A 12,558-nucleotide genomic window follows, 5' to 3' on the forward strand; every position below is an offset into this window, starting at 1 on the left:
GGGATCACGCCCTGAGCCGAAGGCAGGTGCTTAACCGCTGTGCCACCCAGGCGCCCCCATGGTTTTTTTCTTAATCTAGCTTGTTTCTCATAAAACTGTGGCAGTATTAGTAAGGTAAACATAGATTTGTTCAACAATTTCTAGTATATAGGATATAGGAGGTGGTGGCTTTCTTAGATTCTTGGGTGACAAATTAAGAATTTAAAAAAATAGTAAAATGTGAAAGTCCATAGAAAATTTTTTCAAGTAATAAAAATTTATTGAGAATTCCTGGGATGGTGGTTATCACCTCCTGATCTGGAGGGAGGAACCAACACTGTAGGAAATCACTCAGAAATCACATTGTTCCAACACCTCTGGCCAGCACAGGGAGGAGCAAAATCATTCCCCTCAAAACTGGTCGGGCTTTGTTCATCCAAGAAGGGTTGGGAGGACAGATGCAGGAGGGACCATCACATGATGTTGGGGGTGGGATGGGGGTGTGTTTGGACCCCAAGCTGGCTCCTCAAAAACCAGAGGAGAAGCAGAACCACTTCTTTGGGAGTGGAGTTCCTGGTCACCAGGCTCATTTTTTCCCTTTGATAAGGCTGTCATTGCCTCGGGCAAAACTTTCATCCTGTAGGATCAGGACAAGGTTGTCAGCAGTGAGATAGACATGGTTCTGTGATGTGGCAATCATCTTGAAGATGTTCTGGGCTGCCCAGATCTTGTGCAGTTTGATATAGCCAGGGTTTTTGCTCAGGGCTTCTCCAAGGTGAGCAGGTTGGGGTTAAGGGTTCACACAAGGCCAGGTCGCAACCCCCGGCCTCATCCTTACTACTCCAGCCCTTTTCTTGGCTCTCAGATCAGATAGCTCTTACCTAGTCCCACTTTGGTCCCCATCTGTCCATAGAAATTTTATTTGTAATAGCCAAAAACTGGAAATAGCCCAGATGTCCTTCAGTGAATGAATGGTTACACAAACTGGTATATTCATACCTTGGAATACTACTTAGCAAGAAAAAGGAACAAACTCTTGACACTTGTGACAACCTGGAGGAATTGTTAGACAATTATTCTGAGTGAAAAAGGCTAATCTCAAAAGGTTACATCTTGTGTGATTCCACTTACGTAACATTCTTGAAATGACAGAATTATAGTGATGGAAGGGTGTTCAGTGGTTGCTAAGGGGTGAGGAATTAGAGAGGTAGGTAGGTAAGTGTGGCTATGAAAGTGCAACATGGGGGAGCCTGGGTGGCTCAGTGGGTTAAGCATCTCACTCTTGATTTCGGCTCCGGTCATGATCTCAGGGTTGTGAGATTGAGCCACATGTTGGACTCCACGCTCAGTGCTGAGTTTGCTTGTCCCTCTCCATCTGCTCCTCCCCCACTCATGCTCTCTCTCTCTCTAAAATAAATAAAATCTTTTTTAAAAAGTGCAACATGAGGGATCCTTGTTGTGATGAAAATGTTCTAGATCTTAATTGTCGTGGTGGTTATGCAAAGCTATACATCTGATAGAATTATATAGAGCTAAACACCCACCCACACACAACACCCAGACACAAATGAGTACATGTATAACTGATGAAATCTGAATAAGCACTGAGGATTATACCAATGTCGATTTCTTGATTTTGATATTGCACTATAGTTGTATAAGATGCTAACATTGGGGGCTACTGAGGAAACAGTGTATGGGACTTCCCTATACATTTCTCACAACCTTCATTGAATGTATAATTATTTCGAAAAAATAATAGGACAAGTTACTAAGCAGAAGCCAAAAGGATTAAAAATGTTAAACACATTTACAAATGCAAAACTATAAATGACTACATTAGGAGAAGCTGGGAATATAGTTACTTGTTGATGTTATAAGGAAGACAAATAGTCCTCAGGGAATATTACATTTAAAAAATAGAAAGTTTCATTGTTTCATTGTTTTTTTCCCAATTAAAAAAGAATGTTTCTTGTGGAAAATTTAGAACATGTAGCTCAAAAAAGGTCATTAATAATCCTTCCATTTTGAGGGACGCCTGGGTGGCTCAGTCGATTAAGCATCTGCCTTCGGCTCAGGTCATGATCCCAGGGTCCTGGGATCGAGTCCCACATTGGGCTCCCTACCTAGCCGGGAGCCTGCTTCTCCCTCTGCCTCCCGCTTCCCCTGCTTGTGCTTGTGCTCTCTTGCTCTGTCTCTCTCTGACAAATAAATAAATGAAATCTAAAAATAATAATAATAATAATTGTATCATTTGGGGATAAACATTTTTTTCAACATTTAAGGTAAATCTTTTCAGTCTTTTTCTATGCATAAAATTAAAACAAAAATTTTCACAATCAGCAGTAGATTTTTCCTGTCTTTAAAGAGTCTTGTATTAATAGGACTTTAATGTACATACAGTGTTCTATCATATGGATACAGAAAGAATTATTTACCTAGCTCTCTATTTTGGATATTTAGATTGTTTCAGTATTATAAATAATGCTGCAGTACACATTATTGTGTTTGCATCTTTGTATGTATCTCTGATTACTTCCTTAGTATAAATTCTTAGGACTAAAGTTATGGGTCAAAGATTATGTAAATTTTTAAAGCTCTTTTAACGTTTGGCTAAAAGGCCTGCCAGAAAGGTTGTGTGAATGTTCCATTTCTGTTTTTTCTTTTCTTTTTTAAAAAAGATTTTATTTATTTATTTATTTGAGACACAGAGAGAGTGCACACACGAGCAGGGGGAGGGGCAGAGGGAGAAGCAGATTCTCCTGCTGAGCAAGGAGCCTGACATGGGGCTCAATCCCAGGACCCTGGGATCATGACCTGAGCCAAAGGCAGATGCTTAACCAACTGAGGCACCCGGGCACTCCTATCTCTGTTTTTTCCAGAGCATGTTCTTTGTTGATAATGTTATCAACTGGGTAGTAGGCTAGATAGATCCACCGTGGCAATTTTTCTTTTTTTATGAAGTATAGTTTAAATGATTTTATTTATTAGAGAGTGTGCACATGCAAGTGTGTGAGCAGGGGGAGGGGCAGAGAGGGAGAGAGGGGGAGAGAAGTAGGTTCTGTGTGGAGCATGGAGTCTGATGCGGGGTTCAATCTCACGATCCTGAGATCACCACCTGAGCCAAAATCAGGAGTTGGACGCTTAGCCGACTGAGCCACCCAGGCGCCCCGGAGGCCATTTTTCTGTTCCTTGATACAGAGCTATAGGATCTAGCCCGATGCTGGGTTCACACTGGGCCCCTAAAAAATTTGGTGATTTAATATTCTTCATAATACATTCCTTGAAACTCTTAGGTGGGTCATGTGGGAAACAAAATCATCAAAATATTAGTGTGCCTTAACCCTGAATTATATCACTGACATCTAGTAAAGAGTATGGCCTTGAGGGAATAGACAGGTATATTTTGATTGGGAGGAAGGACTTGGGAAAAGTCCAGAGGCTTTAAAGTGGGAAGTGTGAAAATAAAGGAAACCTCATTTAAAATGGAGTCAGGGAGCACCTGGGTGGCTCAGTGGGTTAAGCGTCCCACTCTTGATTTTGGCTCAGGTCCTGATCTCTTCTTGAGATTCTCTCCCTCTCCCTGTGCCCCTACCACCACGTGTGCGCACGTGCTCTCTCTCTCTCTTGCTCTCAAATAAATAAAAAGAAGAAATCTTTAAAAAAAAATTTAAAAATTGAGTCAGGAAGTCCTGAAGGGGGAGCTATCATGTGTTACCACTTGCTTGTAAGTAGCATATTTCACATTCCCCAAGAGGAAGCAGCTTACCTTGTAATGCCCCAGCAGGAGGAAGAATTTCTCCCTGCCCAGCAACAATCCAGCCACTGAGAAATCAGCAAAACAGCCCTTCTCAGCTTCTTCCTTTCCCCTCCTAAAAACAAGCCCCTCTCCTCTGTTTTCTGGATTTACCTGTGGTTCACTGTAGTTTTCCTGTCTTGAGTTGCAATTCCTCTCCATTCCCTAATGAAGTCATTTTGCTGGTAAAGTAACTGGCTCTTTTGCTTTTTAAGGTCAACATTACATGGTGATCCAGATGAGACCCAAAGGAGATGAACCTCTGAGGAACTAACAATCCCCAGAACCCTGCAAAGTACTCACCTTAGTACCTGGCGCTCTCCGCTTCTGTGAGTCATCTTCTTGCTTTTAGTTCGGTAAGTCTCTACTCGGATCTGAGCTCCCTCCTTCTGGTTGAGCTCTCCGACTTTATTTGGGATCTGTTTAAATTTTTTTTCTATTTTTTATGAAAGTGTTGTCCTTCCTGGTGAGTACTCTTCTGTTTCCTGAACCTCTGGTTTTGAGTAATGGGTTCTCAATTTGCTGAATTCTCTCAGGAGGGTCTTCCTCCTGGTACCCCAGCCAGTTTTATGTTTAAAAACTATGGTCCCTCCTCATGTGAATTTTTGACTAATTGGACCAACTTAACAAAGAGTAACTTAGGACTCCAGTGGCTGTTATGGGGAGCTTTCGATCTTCCCAAACTTGCTTTTCTTAGAACCAAATTAGAAGCTCCAAAATAAAATGGGATAAAATAGCTCTAAAATAGAATGGGATACTTATTTCAATTAATATCTTGAAGCTTCCAAGAGTATCCAAGACTCTAAAATCGTCTCTTTACAAAATACCATTTTAAATTAACCAAGGTGAACAAACAATTGAAAGAATGCAAAAACAAAACAAAACAAAAACACAACCCTTTCAGGCCTCTTTCTTCCTCCCCTGTCCTCTTTGTCTCTGTCCCCACATCCTTTATACCCTCTGCTTCCTCATTCTGGTTCTTCCATTGAACTTCCCTTTTTCTCTGAACCTCTCCCCTCTCCCTTCTCTGAACCCATTAGAACCTACCTATTTAAAATTAGACTCTTGGAGGATCCTGATGCTAAGCTCCTAATTTCCCATGTCCCCTGGACTAAGGCTGAACTATGAGCCATAGTCAAAGATTTTCCTGGAGTAATTGAAGATCCTCATAGATTTGCCAAGGAATTGAATATAGTCATCCAGACCTACCAACCAGGTTCCTCAGATTTATATCAGCTAGTTCACATGCTTGTTGAAGGTCAGGCCCTGCACTGGATGAAAACAGCTAATTGGGATGATCCTGAAAAATCTTTAGAACTTTATTTTTTTTTATTTTTATTTTTTTCAAAGGTTTTATTTATTTATTTGACAGAAAGAGAAGATAGCCAGTGAGAGAGGGAACACAAGCAGGGGGAGTGGGAGAGGAAGAAGCAGGCTCCCAGCAGAGCAGGGAACCCAATGCAGGGCTCGATCCCAGGACCCTGGGATCACGCCCTGAGCCGAAGGCAGACACTTAACGACTGAGCCACCCAGGTGCCCCATAGAACTTTATTTTTTTTAAAGATTTTATTTGTCAGAGAGGGAGAGCACAACCACACAACCGGGGGGTGGGGGGAAAGGTCGGTGTGGTGGTGTGAGGCAGGCAGAGGGAGAAGCAGGCTCCCCACTCAGCAAGGAGCCTGATGTGGGACTGGATCCCAGGACCCTGAGATCATGACCTAAGCTGATGGCAGACGCTTAACCAACTGAGCCACCCAGGCATCCCATCTTTTGAACTTTATTTATTTTTATTTTTTAAAAAGATTGTATTTATTTATTTGACAGTGAGAGAGAGAACACAAGCAGGGGAAGTGGCAGGCAGAGGGAGGGGGAGAAACAGGCTCCCCACCGAGCAGGGAGCCCATTGTGGGGCTTGATCCCAGGACCCTGGGATCATGACCCGAGCCGAAGGTGGCCACTTAACAGACTGAGGCACCCAGCATCCACTCATCTTTAGAACTTTAAATGAGAGACGAACCCCATGCCTTTTTAATATGATCAGGCTGGGCAGTTGCCGAACAACTTCACCTGGCAGTCTCTAGGGCTTTCCCAAAACCTGTTGATTGGAATAAGATTGAAGCTTGCACTCAGAAACCCAGTGAACCTGTGCATGACTATTACAGTCACCTCCAAATTGTTTTTAAGGAAAATCCTGGGCTCCTCTGGATGTTAAATCCACTCAGGTACCCTTCAATTCTGTGTTCATTAAAGGGCTGAACCGCGATTTTTCCCTTGTAGTTAAAAGGACTAGGATGGAATGGGAAACTGTCCACTTCAGATTCAGTTAATTTAGCAAAGTGGCCCACCCACACCCCAGAGAATTCAGCTACAGGGAAGACCACTAAAATCTTTAATTTTCAACTCCAACAAATGAGAACCCCTAAAACAAAACCAACCCCCTCCTGGTCTCTGCCGTTATTGCAATAAACCAGGACACTGGAAGAGAGAGTATTCCAAATGCAAGCGTTCTAGGTGCCTTCAGCCCTCCAACCAGCCTTTCCAGTGCCCTCCAAACTCCCAACTACAGGACTCCAGAGAACTACAGGGGCTTTTCCCAGTCCGTCCTCATTACCAGCTTGGAGAAAAAAACTCTCCAGATTGGGGGTGAATCTCTTTGTGTCCTTATTAACACCGGAGCTGTACTCAGTGTGCAGCCCTACTGTTATTAAGCAGCCCCTGCTCAAAGTACTGAAATGGTTCAAGTAGTGGGGGTCTCTAATAAACTTCAGCAGGTTCCTATCTTTAAACCAATTCCTTCTTGTTTCCTTTAAGAGATACTCACTCTTTTCTTCTTCATTCCTCTGCCCCTATTCAGTTTTTGGACTGAGATTTCTTAGAAAAATAATATTGGAATTTTTTTCTCCTGAAAGGGGGGAGATAATTCTAGAATTTTTTTTTAAAGATTTTATTTATTTATTTGACAGAGACAGAGACAGCCAGCGAGAGAGGGAACACAAGCAGGGGGAGTGGGAGAGGAAGAAGCAGGCTCATAGCAGAGGAGCCTGATGTGGGGCTCGATCCCACAACGCCGGGATCACGCCCTGAGCCGAAGGCAGACGCTTAACCGCTGTGCCACCCAGGCACCCCATAGAATTTGATAGCAACAACCAAAATTGCCAACTTAGGTGGATCAAATGACCCTTCAACATCATTTATTTGTTCCATCAGATTTTTCACTGTGATTGATTTCTCTGTGGATAAGGTCAGTCAATTATCTCTTTGCCTTTTGGAGAAGAAAAGCAGTGTATCTGGACAGTAATGCCCCGGAGTTTTGCTGAAAGTCCTTCCTACTTCTCCCAAACCTTAAAAGTGGATTTAGAAGATATAAAGTTACCTGGAAGTTCTGCTTTATTACAATACTCAGGCGACTTGCTTCTCTGATCCCCTTCTCAGGTGTCTTTGCAGGGATAGCATCCACCCATTTAGGCTGTTAGCCTTAAAGGGACATGAAGTTTCCACGGAGAAACTGCAGTTTGCTCAGACTCTGGTTTGATACTTGCGGCACCTGAGTTCAGAACAAAGGCTACACGTAGATCCAAATAGGCTTCATGGCATCCTGAACTTTCCAAAACTAAGGCAATTACAAGGTTTTCTTAGGCTAGCTGGCTACTGTGCAAAATTGGATGCCAAACTCTCTAGCTATAATAATCTTAACCCTATCACCATTCTTCCTTCTCCATGGACAATACTCTTCATGACTCTCGGATTCCCCATGATGGCTTACAGGAAACCTTTGGATAAAGCAGACTTTTGGTGCTTTACCAATAGTTCTTATTTAAAAGGTGAAAATGGTAAATATTATGTTGGGTATGCTATTACAATTTTTTTTTGGAGTCATTAAGGCAGCACCTTTGCCCTCAGCTATCGTGGCCCAACAGGCTGAATTTATGTTCTTGCTTGGCAAAACTGCAAATATCTTTACTGATGGGAGGTAGGCCTTTGGAGTAGCTTGTGACTTTGGAATGCTATAGAAACGGGCTTCCTCACTTCTAGTGGGGACCAAATTAAAAATGACCTTTATGTTCAGCAATTACTAGATGCCATATTCTTGCCAGATGCTTTGGCCAGTATAAAGGTCCCTGTGCATTCTAAATTGGATTCCTTGGAGGCCAGAGGAAACCACCTAGTTGATATTTCCACAATGAATGCTGCTGTCAAAGGAACCAACAACCAAACCTCTGTCATGGTCCAAAGGGACGTTCCCCTCCCCACACGATAATCTGGAAAAATCGGCTAGAGGTTCCCAACAATCAGCCCCAGAAAAGGAAAAACAATATTGAAAACCTAATGACTGTTGATTCGATTTAAAAAAAAAGAAAACTCTAGGTTGGGCCAAATAATAATCCAGTGCTGCCAGGGAGTCTAAAATTCCCATTACTGACTACTATACATGTATCCAATCATTAATCTGCTGATAAAATGAAAACCTTTGAGCCAATACTGGTGGGTAAGTGTTAATCAGACCACAGAGTACCTACTTTGCTTGCCCCACCTGCCTTTAAATATAGTTCAGGAAAACCTGTCTGCACTGCTCTGGACACTTTAAGTTGCCCAATGGATCAAAGTTTGGCAGATGGATTTTATTGAACTTCCTCCATTTCAGGCATATAAATATGTCTTGGTAATGGTTTATATGTTTTCTCACTGGACTGCTTTTCTTGTGGCTAAAATCCTACTAGAAAAGATCATCCCTACCTGGGGAATCCCCCGCAAACTTCATATGACCAGGGAATGTTCTTCAACAGGTTTGTACTGTTTGGCCATTATTACAACACTTCCACTATGCTTACTACCCTTAATCCTCAGGGCAAATCAAACACACTAATGGCATCATTAAGCAAAATTTGTAGAGGCCTTTCAAATACTCTGGCCAAAAGCACTACCATTAGTTTTCCTGCATCTTAGATCTACCGCTTTGGAACCTATAAACTCTCACCCTTTGAGATAATCACAGGATGGCCAATGTACTTGGCTTCTGCTTCTTTCAATCCACAAATGTTAAAAGGAGATGTACTTAAATATTGCAAAGGCCTAATTGCTTCTGTTGAGAATAACCATGCTTTAGTAGAATAGTCTTTCCACAGTGTGTTCCTGGGAGACAAAGATCTTAAGCATCATATCTTGCAGTCCAGAGATTTCATCTATTGGAAAAGACATCTACAGAAAGACTCTTCAACTCCGTTGGAAGGGCCCCTATCAGGTACTGTTAATGAATCCTTGTGCTGCCAAACTCCGAGGAATGACTCTTGGATCCATGCATCACATCTTTTTTTTTTTTTTAAGATTCAATTTTTTAAGTAATCTCTCCACCCAATGTGGGGCTCAAACTCACAACTCCGAGATCAAGAGTTGCACATTCCTGCGACTGACCCAGCCAGGCATCCCCCCATGTGTCACATGTAAAGAAAGAACCAAACCCTGACTAGATCTGCACACCGAGTACCTGGAAATAAAGATTCCCGGGAATTGAAGCAGATGACAGCTGAAGGAGACAGCTTTCCTAAGATGACTGGACCAGACCTGTGTACCTTTTTCTTGCTGTTGCTTCTTACTTTATTTCCTCCCTTTCTTTGATGGTCTGATCTGTTGCAAAAGGGGAACCTTTTTTGACTGTTGGATCTGACACCAGAAACTTTGATTTGTTCTTCCCTATTTATTATTTGTTTCCCTGAATCCAAGGGAAATACAAATGAGATAACTCCTCTTTGCAAGGCTTTTTAAAAAAAGATTTTTATTTATTTTTTAGAGAGTGTGTGCAAAACCGAGTGAGCAGGGAGGGGCAGAGGGGGAGGGAAAGAGAATCCGAAGCAGACTTCACACTGAGTGTGGAGCCCAACTCGGGGCTCGATCTCATTACTGCAAGATTTTGACCTGAGCTGAAACCAAGAGTCCGATGCTTAACCAACTGAGCCACGCAGGCGCCCCTGCAAGGCTTTTAGAAAAGACCCCTTTAACCTTGCAGAAGTTCTGCTCATCTTATTCTGTATAATCACTTTTTAAAAGATTTTATTTTTAAGTAATCTCTACACCGAATGTGGGATTCAAACTTAAAACCCTGAGATCAAGAGTTGCAAGCTTTACTGACTGAGCCAGCCAGGCGCCCCCTCTGTATAATTATTTTTTTAAGTAGGCTCCATGCTCAGCATGGAGCCCAACCTGGGGCTTGAACGCAGAAGACCTGAGCTGAGAGCAAGAGTTGGACGCTTAACTACCCAGGTACACCTTTATAATCATTTTTAAGCTTTATACCAATTGCCTCTCAAAAAAACCTTCATAGAAATGACGTGCCCAATAGGGTGATGCTAGCTCAGCACTTTGAGATGATCTTCAGTGTTTACCTCAGATGGGGAATGCCTGATAGTTCTCCCTCCTACCCTTCGCTGTTACTCAAATGTGACCTCAGCAGTTTCCAGTCTACGCACTTTCCCTCTGATGTGGGACGTGACAACTGGGAAAGGTCCTTTCTGACACCAAGGGGACGAAACCACTAAATATGAAAAAAAACCGAACACAAACCTGACTTTAGATTAGCAATGCTTTAGAAAAAAGACCTTGATTGAAAGGGGGAGATGTGAAAATAAAGGAAACCTCATTTAAAATGGAGTCAGGAAGCCCCGAAGGGGGAGCTCTCATGCATTACCACTTGCTGTAAGAAGTACGTCTCAATTCCCAGCAGGAAGCAGCTTGCTTTTCCTACCCTAGCCCGAGGAAGGAAGAATTTCTTCTTGCCCAGCAACAGCCCAGCCAGTGAGAACTCAATGAAACAGTCCCTCCTCCCAGTTTCCTCTTTTCCCCTGTGAAAGCAGGCCCCTTTCCTCTGTTCTCTGGGTTTGCCAGTGGTTTGCCATGGTTTGCTTGTCCTGAATTGAAATTCCTCTGTTCTTCCTGAATAAACTCATTTTGCTGGTAAAGTAACTGGCTCTTTTGCTTTTTGAAGTCAGCAGAAGCAGAAACCACCCGAGGTTTCTGGGAACAGACTGATGGGGTCTGAAAAACTGAGGTTTGCTGGGAAGGGAGGTGGTGTCTGGGTCATTAAGGGTAGTTGTTGTGGGGGGTGGGAGAGAGTAAAACTCTAGCCAATTACCCACTTCCCCACTCCTTTAAGCACTCAGGATGTTAATTGGCCTGGCGGCCTTTATGTAAAACAGGAGTATGTAAGCTTCTCCCAGCAGAAATCTGGGCATAATTATACTGAATTGTGCTTTTGTTTTGTATTGGGGGGTATGAGTTTCATCTGTGTGAGTTTCCCCCTTTGTGTCCTCCATGCGGTATTACTAGTCAAGTGGGACCAGTGGCCAGAGGTCTGCGTTTCTGCTTCCCCTCATTGCTGCTCCATCCACCCTGTGCCTGAAATACAAGTAGGGTGGGTAACCACACAGGCCCCAGGGCTCTCTAGGAGGAGCCCATCATGGTTTTAGAAAAGAATAGGCCATGGCTGCCTCGATTTAATTACCAGATGTGATTAAATAAAAATATGTGAGCACTCAAATTATACCAGACTCTTCTTGGATAACTTTATGTCATTTCATTTAATCTTTCTAACAACCTGGTAAGATAGATCCTTATTATCCCCATTTCACAGTTGAGGATATAGACTTAATTAACTTACCTGGGTCACCCAGCTTGTATGTTGCAGATCTAGGATTTGAAATTGGATTTGAAATCTCATCCACCTGATTCTAGACAGCTGCTCCTAACCACTGCCTGATTTGAAGTACACAGGGTAACATTTGAGTGGAGGAAAATTAGTTATTAGCTAAGTTCCCTAAACAAAGGACATGGACAGTTGTTTCCTCAAGGTAATCAGTTTTGGCAAATCAGGGACACAAAGGTCCAAAGAAGAATAGATAAGGTCAAGTATGAATGTTATATTGGTATCCTCAGACATTTGCTACCGCTTAGGAAGCCAACTCTTTGGGGCCTACTCCATTGCTCTTGCATTCCAGATGACTTAGTAGCACATAAGGTAAACAGTACATTTTAATTCTCAGAGGCCCGTGACTTCACTTTCTGTAGCCTTCCTTGCTTCCTTCAAAGTTCCCTTTATTTCTCAAGATTACAGGAAGATTCAGTCAGGTTCATATATCCTAAGGGAGTTTTTCTCCCAGCAGGCTGAGTTAGCATGCTGTCACAGGTCCTTTGATATTCTCTTTTCGCTGTACATTTTTTTTTAAAGATTTTATTTATTTATTTGACAGAGATAGAGACAGCCAGCGAGTGAGGGAACACAAGCAGGGGGAGTGGGAGAGGAAGAAGCAGGCTCATAGCGGAGGAGCCTGATGTGGGGCTCGATCCCAGAACGCCGGGATCACGCCCTGAGCCGAAGGCAGATGCTTAACCGCTGTGCCACCCAGGCGCCCCTTTGCTGTACATTTTAATAAGTACTTGTTCAGATTAATCAACAATCTGTATGATGTAACAGTATGTTATTGAGTGCATGTTATATTCCAGACTCTGTACTAAGCACTTTCCATGCATGATCTCATGAAAGCCTCATGAGTCTGAGAACAAACTATCAGAAAGGCCAGCTTGTTCGAAGTCACAAAGACAGTAGCAGAATGAGGGTTTAGGCCAAATCTGACTTCGGAGTCTCATAACCATGCCTGGTGGTAGCTATAGTTAGAACATAATAATTGATAAATATAGAAATAGGGGCTCTGATAAAAGGTGGTAGGGTATTTGACCAACAACATGGTCTGTGCTAACATTTTGCTGGTTCCTGTAGGGATAAGGATCAATGAAAT

At 42.7% G+C, this 12,558-nt stretch overlaps 1 long non-coding RNA gene across 5 annotated transcripts in view; it reads left to right on the plus strand.

Annotated features, from left to right (window-relative positions):
• LOC105239019 overlaps nucleotides 1–9,582 on the plus strand; it is a 27,473-nt gene extending 17,891 nt beyond the window's left edge. For all 5 annotated transcript variants that reach the window (XR_004622314.1, XR_002143371.2, XR_004622313.1 and 2 more), the window contains 2 exons: nucleotides 3,991–4,131; nucleotides 8,942–9,582. This is a non-coding gene — a long non-coding RNA (uncharacterized LOC105239019). The remainder of the gene's footprint in view (nucleotides 1–3,990; nucleotides 4,132–8,941) is intronic.
• Nucleotides 9,583–12,558: the final 2,976 nt, after the last annotated feature.

This window comes from Ailuropoda melanoleuca, chromosome X, assembly GCF_002007445.2.
Source record: "Ailuropoda melanoleuca isolate Jingjing chromosome X, ASM200744v2, whole genome shotgun sequence".
NCBI lineage: Eukaryota > Metazoa > Chordata > Mammalia > Carnivora > Ursidae > Ailuropoda > Ailuropoda melanoleuca.